Raw genomic sequence first — 10,000 nt, forward strand, 5'->3', positions numbered from 1 at the left:
TCTCTCTCTCTCTCTCTCTCTCTCTCTCTCTCTCTCTCTCTCTCTCTCTCTCACACAGTCACACAGACACACACACACAGACACACACACACAGACACACACACAGACACACACACACAGACACACAGACACACACACACAGACACACACACACAGACACACAAACACAGACACACACACACACAGACACACACACAGACACACAAACACAGACACACACACACAGACACACACACAGACACACACACACAGACACACACAGACACACACACAGACACACAAACACACAAACACAGACACACACACACACACAGACACAAACACACACACACACAGACACACACACACACACACAGACACACACACACACACACACAGACACACACACACAGACACACACACACTGAGGGTTAGTAAGCAGTCACGCTACGTTTTTGTGAGGAAACTTAAAACAGTGAGTTGAGGCGAGGATCGAACCCAGGTCCCCGGATACATGTTGCTGTGCAACTCTCTCATCACCGCCTCAATCCTGTTGTTTCATTAATGAATTAAGTTAACATAAACACTTGCGTGGGGGGTAGAGTGGATGCTGCATGGGGGGTAGAGTGGATGCTGCACACCCCAACCTTTGAATTCAACAGCCTTTTGGAAGTTTGGCATGTTCTTCTTATGTATCCGGAGCCCCGGAGGAAACCCACATGGATGCAGGGAGAACATGCAAACTCCACACAGAAATAACCTGGACCGACCGTCCAGATGGGGAATCGAACCCAGACTGTAACAGCTCAGAATGAAATTTGGTGTAAGGTGTAAACACGGTGGGGTGATTATGGGACCCTGCAGGACTGTTTCCTTCTTTACTGAGGATTCTATCACATCTCACAAATACCCACAAATACCCACAAATACTCACAAATACCCACAAATACCCACAAATACCCACAAATACCCACAAATACCCACATATACTCACATATACCCACAAATACCCACAAATACTCACAAATACCCAGAAATACCCAGAAATACTCACAAATACCCACAAATACTCACAAATACCCACAAATACTCACAAATACTCACAAATACTCACAAATACCCACAAATAACCACAAATACTCACACATACCCACACATACCCACAAATACTCACAGATACCCAGAAATACCCACAAATACTCAGAAATACCCACAAATACCCACAAATACTTACAAATACCCACAAATACTCACAAATACTCACAAATACCCACAAATACTCACAAATACCCACAAATACTCACAAATACCCACAAATACCCACAAATACCCACAAATACCCACAAATACTTACAAATACCCACAAATACCCACAAATACCCACAAATACTCACAAATACCCACAAATACCCACAAATACCCACAAATACTCACAAATACCCACAAATACCCACAAATACTCACAAATACCCACAAATACTCACAAATACCCACAACTACTCACAAATACCCACAAATACTCACAAATACCCACAAATACCCACAAATACTCACAAATACTCACAAAGCTTAAACAGATCCAAGTTTCACCAGATCACAGTCTGTCACAGTAACCCGGTCACTCTCACAGTGTGGATGTTTTACTGCACCAGGAAACATAAAACAGGCAAAACCAAACAAACGTGAACACAAATATGATGTGATAATGAGTGATGTGATGGTGATGATGTGAAAGTGGTGATGTGATGGTGGTGATGTGATGGTGATGATGTGATGGTGATGATGTGATGGTGATGATGTGACGGTGATGATGTGATGGTGGTGATGTGATGGGGATGATGTGAAAGTGGTGATGTGATGGTGGTGATGTGATGGTGATGATGTGATGGTGATGATGTGATGTGATGTGAAAGTGGTGATGTGATGGTGATGATGTGATGGTGGTGATGTGATGGTGATGATGTGAGGGTGATGATGTGAGGGTGATGATGTGAAAGTGGTGATGTGATGGTGGTGATGTGATGGTGATGATGTGATGGTGATGATGTGATGTGATGATGTGAAAGTGGTGATGTGATGGTGATGATGTGATGGTGGTGATGTGATGGTGATGATGTGAGGGTGATGATGTGAAAGTGGTGATGTGATGGTGGTGATGTGATGGTGATGATGTGATGGTGGTGATGTGATGGTGATGATGTGAAAGTGGTGATGTGATGGTGGTGATGTGATGGTGATGATGTGATGGTGATGATGTGAGAGTGATGCATGCAAACTCCACACAGAAATAACCTGGACCGACCGTCCAGATGGGGAATCGAACCCAGACTGTAACAGCTCAGAATGAAATTTGGTGTAAGGTGTAAACACGGTGGGGTGATTATGGGACCCTGCAGGACTGTTTCCTTCTTTACTGAGGATTCTATCACATCTCACAAATACCCACAAATACCCACAAATACCCACAAATACTCACAAATACTCACAAATACCCACAAATACCCACATATACTCACATATACCCACAAATACCCACAAATACTCACAAATACCCAGAAATACCCAGAAATACTCACAAATACTCACAAATACCCACAAATACTCACAAATACCCACAAATACTCACAAATACTCACAAATACCCACAAATACTTACAAATACCCACAAATACCCACAAATACTCACAAATACCCACAAATACTCACAAATACTCACAAATACCCACAAAGCTTAAACAGATCCGAGTTTCACCAGATCACAGTCAGTCACAGTAACCCGGTCACTCTCACAGTGTGGATGTTTTACTGCACCAGGAAACATAAAACAGGCAAAACCAAACAAACGTGAACACAAATATGATGTGATAATGAGTGATGTGATGGTGGTGATGTGAGGGTGGTGATGTGATGGTGATGATGTGATGGTGATGATGTGATGGTGATGATGTGAAAGTGGTGATGTGATGGTGATGATGTGAGGGTGATGTGATGGTGATGATGTGAGGTTGATGTGATGGTACTGATATGGTGGTGATGTGATGGTGATGATGTGATGGTGATGATGCGATGGTGGTGATGTGATGGTGATGATGTGAGGGTGATGTGATGGTGATGATGTGAGGGTGGTGATGTGATGGTGATGATGTGAGGGTGATGTGATGTGATGGTGATGTGATGATGACGATGTGATGGTGACGATGTGATGATGTTGATTATGCGATGGTGGTGATGTGATGATGGTGATGTAATGGTGGTGTGATGGTGGTGATGTGATGTTGATGATGTGATGTTGATGTGATGGTGATGTGGAGTGATGATGGTGGTGATGGGATTGTGATGGTGGTGATGTGATGGGGATGAGGGTGAGGGTGATGTGATAGTGGTGATGTGATGGTGATGATGTGAGGGTGATGTGATGTGATGGTGGTGATGTGATGATGATGATGTGATGGTGGTGATGTGATGATGTTGATTATGCGATGGTGGTGATGTGATGACGGTGATGTAATGGTGATGTGGTGTGATGGTGATGTGATGGTGATGTGGAGTGATGGTGATGGTGATGGGATTGTGATGGTGGTGATGTGATGGGGATGAGGGTGATGATGTGATGGTGATTATAATGGTGGTGGTGGTGTGATGACGGTGATGTGATAGTGATGTGATGGGATGGTGGTGATGGGATTGTGGTGGTGGCTATGGGATGGTGATGTGATGGTAATGTGATGGTGGTGATGATGTGATGGTGGTGATGTGATGGTGATGATGTGGTGTGATGGTGGTGATGTGATGGTGATGTGGTGTGATGGTGGTGATGTGATGGTGGTGATGTGATGACGGTGATGTAATGGTGATGTGGTGTGATGGTGATGTGATGGTGATGTGGAGTGATGGTGATGGTGATGGGATTGTGATGGTGGTGATGTGATGGGGATGAGGGTGATGATGTGATGGTGATTATAATGGTGGTGATGTGATGATGGTGATGTGATGGTGATGACTATGATGATGATGTGATGGGATTGTGATGGTGGCTATGGGATGATGATGTGATGCTGGTGATGATGTGATGGTGGTGATGTGATGGTGGTGATGGGATTGTGATGGTGTGATGTGAGGCAGGTGATAGGATTGTGATGTGATGGTGGTGGTGATGTGAGTGTGGTGTGTAGTGATGGTGGTGGTGATGTGATGGTGATGTGGAGTGATCGTGGTGATGTGAGGGTCATGATGTGATGGTGATGATGGTGATGTGGAGTGATAATGAATAATTACAGCTGTAATCACATTAGGTTTCTGATAAACTCTAAATGTTTTGACTGAAACAGAAGATCGTCTCCTCGTCTCCTCGTTACTATAAATGTTAATAATGTAATATTTCTCTGTTTCTCTGCAGATGTGATCGGTGCGTCACCTCCAGCTGTAGAGTCTGAACTCATCACCAGGTACCAGCTTCTAATACTGATGATACAGAATGGGTTGTGTTCAAATCTCACACTGAATGAGGGAGAGGAAGGAAAATGAGATCATGTTGAAGTTCAGTGTGGTGAATGTGCAGGATTTTTATTTATTTTGGTTTGTTGGTGAATCAGCGGAATGTCGCCGGTGTTTAAAACCGTTTTATATAAACAAACACTCTGAGTCGAGACGACTTCAGCAAACACCACGAAACTGAGAACTATTCCACCAAAACCACGTTATTCTGTGTTTACATCAGCGTTTACATCAGCGTTTACACTAGTGTTTACATCAGCGTTTACACTAGTGTTTACATCAGCATTTACACTAGTGTTTACATCAGCATTTACACTAGTGTTTACGTCAGCGTTTACACTAGTGTTTACATCAGTGTTTACATCAGCGTTTACACTAGTGTTTACATCAGCGTTTACACTAGTGTTTACGTCAGCATTTACACTAGTGTTTACGTCAGCGTTTACACTAGTGTTTACATCAGTGTTTACATCAGCGTTTACACTAGTGTTTACACTAGTGTTTACATCAGCGTTTACACTAGTGTTTACATCAGCGTTTACATCAGCGTTTACACTAGTGTTTACATCAGCATTTACATCAGCGTTTACATCAGTGTTTACATCAGTGTTTACATCAGTGTTTACATCAGCGTTTACACTAGTTTTTACATCAGTGTTTACATCAGTGTTTACATCAGCATTTACATCAGCGTTTACATCAGCGTTTACACTAGTTTTTACATGTGTTTACATCAGCGTTTACATCAGTGTTTACATCAGCGTTTTCATCAGCGTTTACACTAGTTTACATCAGTGTTTACATCAGCGTTTACACTAGTTTTTACATCAGTGTTTACATCAGTGTTTACATCAGCGTTTACATCAGCGTTTACATCAGCGTTTACACTAGTGTTTACATCAGTGTTTACATCAGCGTTTACACTAGTTTTTACATCAGTGTTTACATCAGCATTTACATCAGTGTTTACATCAGCGTTTACATTAGTGTTTACATCAGCATTTACATCAGTGTTTACATCAGCATTTACATCAGTGTTTACATCAGCATTTACATCAGTGTTTACATCAGCATTTACATCAGTGTTTACATCAGCGTTTACATTTGTGTTCACATCAGCGTTGTGAGACGGTGGGGGTGAGTGTGTAGGATCAGGTTCAGGATGCTGGATTGATGGTTGGAGAAACACAATGATAATGTGATGATGATGGATTAGAGTTTATATATTGGGATTTGGGGTTATATATTGGGATTTGAGGTTATATATATATTGAGATTTGAGGTTATATATATTGGGATTTGAGGTTATATATATTGGGATTTGAGGTTATATATTGGGATTTGAGGTGATATACAGTGTATCACAAAAGTGAGTACACCCCTCACATTTCTGCAAATATTTTATCATATCTTTTCATGGGACAACACTATAGAAATAAAACTTGGATATAACTTAGAGTAGTCAGTGTACAACTTGTATAGCAGTGTAGATTTACTGAAAATAACTTATTATTGAAATTATTGAAAATAACTCAACACACAGCCATTAATGTCTAAATAGCTGCAACATAAGTGAGTACACCCCACAGTGAACATGTCCAAATTGTGCCCAAAGTGTCAATATTTTGTGTGACCACCATTATTATCCAGCACTGCCTTAACCCTCCTGGGCATGGAATTCACCAGAGCTGCACAGGTTGCTACTGGAATCCTCTTCCACTCCTCCATGATGACATCACGGAGCTGGTGGATATTAGACACCTTGAACTCCTCCACCTTCCACTTGAGGATGCGCCACAGGTACTCAATTGGGTTTAGTCCATCACCTTTACCTTCAGCTTCCTCAGCAAGGCAGTTGTCATCTTGGAGGTTGTGTTTGGGGTCGTTATCCTGTTGGAAAACTGCCATGAGGCCCAGTTTTCGAAGGGAGGGGATCATGCTCTGTTTCAGAATGTCACAGTACATGTTGGAATTCATGTTTCCCTCAATGAACTGCAGCTCCCCAGTGCCAGCAACACTCATGCAGCCCAAGACCATGATGCTACCACCACCATGCTTGACTGTAGGCAAGATACAGTTGTCTTGGTACTTCTCACCAGGGCGCCGCCACACATGCTGGACACCATCTGAGCCAAACAAGTTTATCTTGGTCTCGTCAGACCACAGGGCATTCCAGTAATCCATGTTCTTGGACTGCTTGTCTTCAGCAAACTGTTTGCGGGCTTTCTTGTGCGTCAGCTTCCTTCTGGGATGACGACCATGCAGACCGAGTTGATGCAGTGTGCGGCGTATGGTCTGAGCACTGACAGGCTGACCTCCCACGTCTTCAACCTCTGCAGCAATGCTGGCAGCACTCATGTGTCTATTTTTTAAAGCCGACCTCTGGATATGACGCCGAACACGTGGACTCGACTTCTTTGGTCGACCCTGGCGAAGCCTGTTCCGAGTGGAACCTGTCCTGGAAAACCGCTGTATGACCTTGGCCACCATGCTGTAGCTCAGTTTCAGGGTGTTAGCAATCTTCTTATAGCCCAGGCCATCTTTGTGGAGAGCAACAATTCTATTTCTCACATCCTCAGAGAGTTCTTTGCCATGAGGTGCCATGTTGAATATCCAGTGGCCAGTATGAGAGAATTGTACCCAAAACACCAAATTTAACAGCCCTGCTCCCCATTTACACCTGGGACCTTGACACATGACACCAGGGAGGGACAACGACACATTTGGGCACAATTTGGACATGTTCACTGTGGGGTGTACTCACTTATGTTGCAGCTATTTAGACATTAATGGCTGTGTGTTGAGTTATTTTCAGAAGACAGTAAATCTACACTGCTATACAAGCTGTACACTGACTACTCTAAGTTATATCCAAGTTTCATGTCTATAGTGTTGTCCCATGAAAAGATATAATGAAATATTTGCAGAAATGTGAGGGGTGTACTCACTTTTGTGATACAATGTATATTGGGATTTGAGGTGATATATATTGGGATTTGAGGTTATATATATATTGGGATTTGAGGTTATATATATATTGGGATTTGAGGTGATATATATTGGGATTTGAGGTTATATATATTGGGATTTGGGGTTATATATTGGGATTTGAGGTTATATATATATTGGGATTTGGGGTTATATATTGGGATTTGGGGTTATATATATTGGGATTTGAGGTGATATATATTGGGATTTGAGGTTATATATATTGGGATGTGGGGTTATATATTGGGATTTGAGGTTATATTTATATATATTGGGATTTGAGGTTATATATATTGGGATTTGGGGTTATATATTGGGATTTGAGGTTATATATATATTGGGATTTGGGGTTATATATTGGGATTTGGGGTTATATATATTGGGATTTGAGGTGATATATATTGGGATTTGAGGTTATATATATTGGGATGTGGGGTTATATATTGGGATTTGAGGTTATATATATATTGGGATTTGAGGTTATATATATTGGGATTTGGGGTTATATATTGGGATTTGAGGTTATATATATATTGGGATTTGCGGTGATATATATTGGGATTTGAGGTGATATAGGTACAGTGCCATCAGAAAGTATTCACACCCCTTCACTTTTTCCACATTTTGTTACGTTACAGACATATTTGAAAACCGATGTTTAGTTGTTGTTTTTTTTATCTACACGAAATAGCCCATAATGACAAAGTCAAAACATGTTTTCAGACATTTTTGTAAATTTATTAAAAATGTAAACATTTAAACATAATAGGTACATAAGTATTCACACCCATGGCTTAATATTTTGTTGAAGCACCTTTGGCAGCAATCACAGCCTCAAGTCTTCTTGGGTATGTCTGTATAAGCTTAGCACACCTGTTTTTGGGCATTTTCTCCCATTCTTCACTGCAGATCCTCTCAAGCTCAGTCAGGTTGGATGGGCAGCGTCTGTAGACGGATATTTTTAGGTCTTTCCAGAGATGTTCAATTGGATTCAAGTCCGGGCTCTGGCTGGGCCACTCAAGGACATTCACAGACTGCTCCTGAAGCCACTCCTTTGTTATCTTGGCTGTGTGCTTTGGGTCATTGTCGTGTTGGAAGATGAATCGTTGCCCTAGTCTGAGTTCCAGAGCACTCTGGAGCAGGTTTTCTTGAAGAATCTCTCTATATTTGGCTGCTGTCATCTTACCCTCCAGTTCCTGCCGCAGAAAAACATCCCCACAGCATGATGCTGCCTTCACCATGCTTGACAGTAGGGATGGTGTTAGCCAGGCCACTCTACCATAAAGGCCTGATTGGTGGAGTGTGTTAGCAATGGTTGACCTACTGGATGGTTGTCCTATCTCCACAAGGGAACACTGGAGCTCTGCCTTAGTGACCATTGGGTTCTTTGTCACCTCTCTGAATAATATTTCCAAATAATGGAGCCCACAGTGCTTTTCGGGACCTTCAATGCTACCGAAATTGTTTTGTATCCTTCCCCAGATTTGTGCCTTGACACAATCCGGTCTCGGAGGTCTAAAGACAATTCCTTTGACTTCATTGCTTGGTTTCTGCTCTGATATGCACTGTCAACTGTGAGACCTTTTATAGACAAGTGTGTGCCATTCCAAATTATGTTCAATCAACTGAATTTACCACAGGTGGTCTCCAATCAAGTTGTAGAAGCATCTCAAGGATGATCAGTGTAAACTGGATGCACCTGAGTTCAATTTTGAGCGTCATAGCAAAGGGTGTGAATACTTATGTACCTATTATGTTTAAATGTTTACATTTTTAAAAGATTTACAAAAATGTCTGAAAACATGTTTTCTGATGGCACTGTATATTGGGATTTGAGGTGATATATACTGTATTGGAATCTGAGGTTATATATATAATAAGACTGTGATGGATTGAGGTTGAGTTAGAGGTGCAGAACTTGAGTCAGGTTCCCTGTGGAGGGTTGGTGCTGGATTCATGATGATTCACGCTGTTTGGAGGCTGTAAACACTGTAAAAGAGGAAGCGATGGTTCTTCTGAAGATGAACGTGTGGTCTCTAGTTCTTCACTCATCAGCTGTTTGGTCAGGTGGTATTTATACCCTCGTCTGGCACGCGGTTCACGTCTGATTCACAAACTTCCTCTCCAAAAACGAACCAGGACACAACAAAACACAGGGCCGAATCAGAACCACCACCATGATCTAGTTAGAAACCATCATCAGTACTGAGAGTGATCTGATCTAATCCCAGTCTGATCTAATCCCATGGTGAGTGTGTGTAGTTTTTGATGGTGAGTGTGTGTAGTTTATGATGGTGAGTGTGTGTAGTTTTTGATGGTGAGTGTGTGTAGTTTATGATGGTGAGTGTGTGTAGTTTATGATGGTGAGTGTGTGTAGTTTATGATGGTGAGTGTGTGTAGTTTTTGATGGTGAGTGTGTGTAGTTTATGATGGTGATGGTGAGTGTGTGTAGTTTATGATGGTGATGGTGAGTGTGTGTAGTTTATGATGGTGATAGTGAGTGTGTGTAGTTTATGATGGTGATGGTGAGTGTGTGTAG

General features: G+C 41.9%; 1 protein-coding gene across 3 annotated transcripts in view; it reads left to right on the forward strand.

The window, feature by feature from the left end:
* hdac7a (histone deacetylase 7a) overlaps nucleotides 1–10,000 on the forward strand; it is a 61,149-nt gene that overhangs the window by 21,528 nt on the left and 29,621 nt on the right. For all 3 annotated transcript variants that reach the window (XM_063015812.1, XM_063015811.1, XM_063015813.1), the window contains one exon: nucleotides 4,376–4,424. The gene's annotated coding sequence lies outside the window, so the exon portion shown is untranslated. The remainder of the gene's footprint in view (nucleotides 1–4,375; nucleotides 4,425–10,000) is intronic.

The sequence above is a fragment of the Trichomycterus rosablanca genome, chromosome 19 (assembly GCF_030014385.1).
Source record: "Trichomycterus rosablanca isolate fTriRos1 chromosome 19, fTriRos1.hap1, whole genome shotgun sequence".
Classification (NCBI taxonomy): Eukaryota; Metazoa; Chordata; class Actinopteri; order Siluriformes; family Trichomycteridae; genus Trichomycterus; species Trichomycterus rosablanca.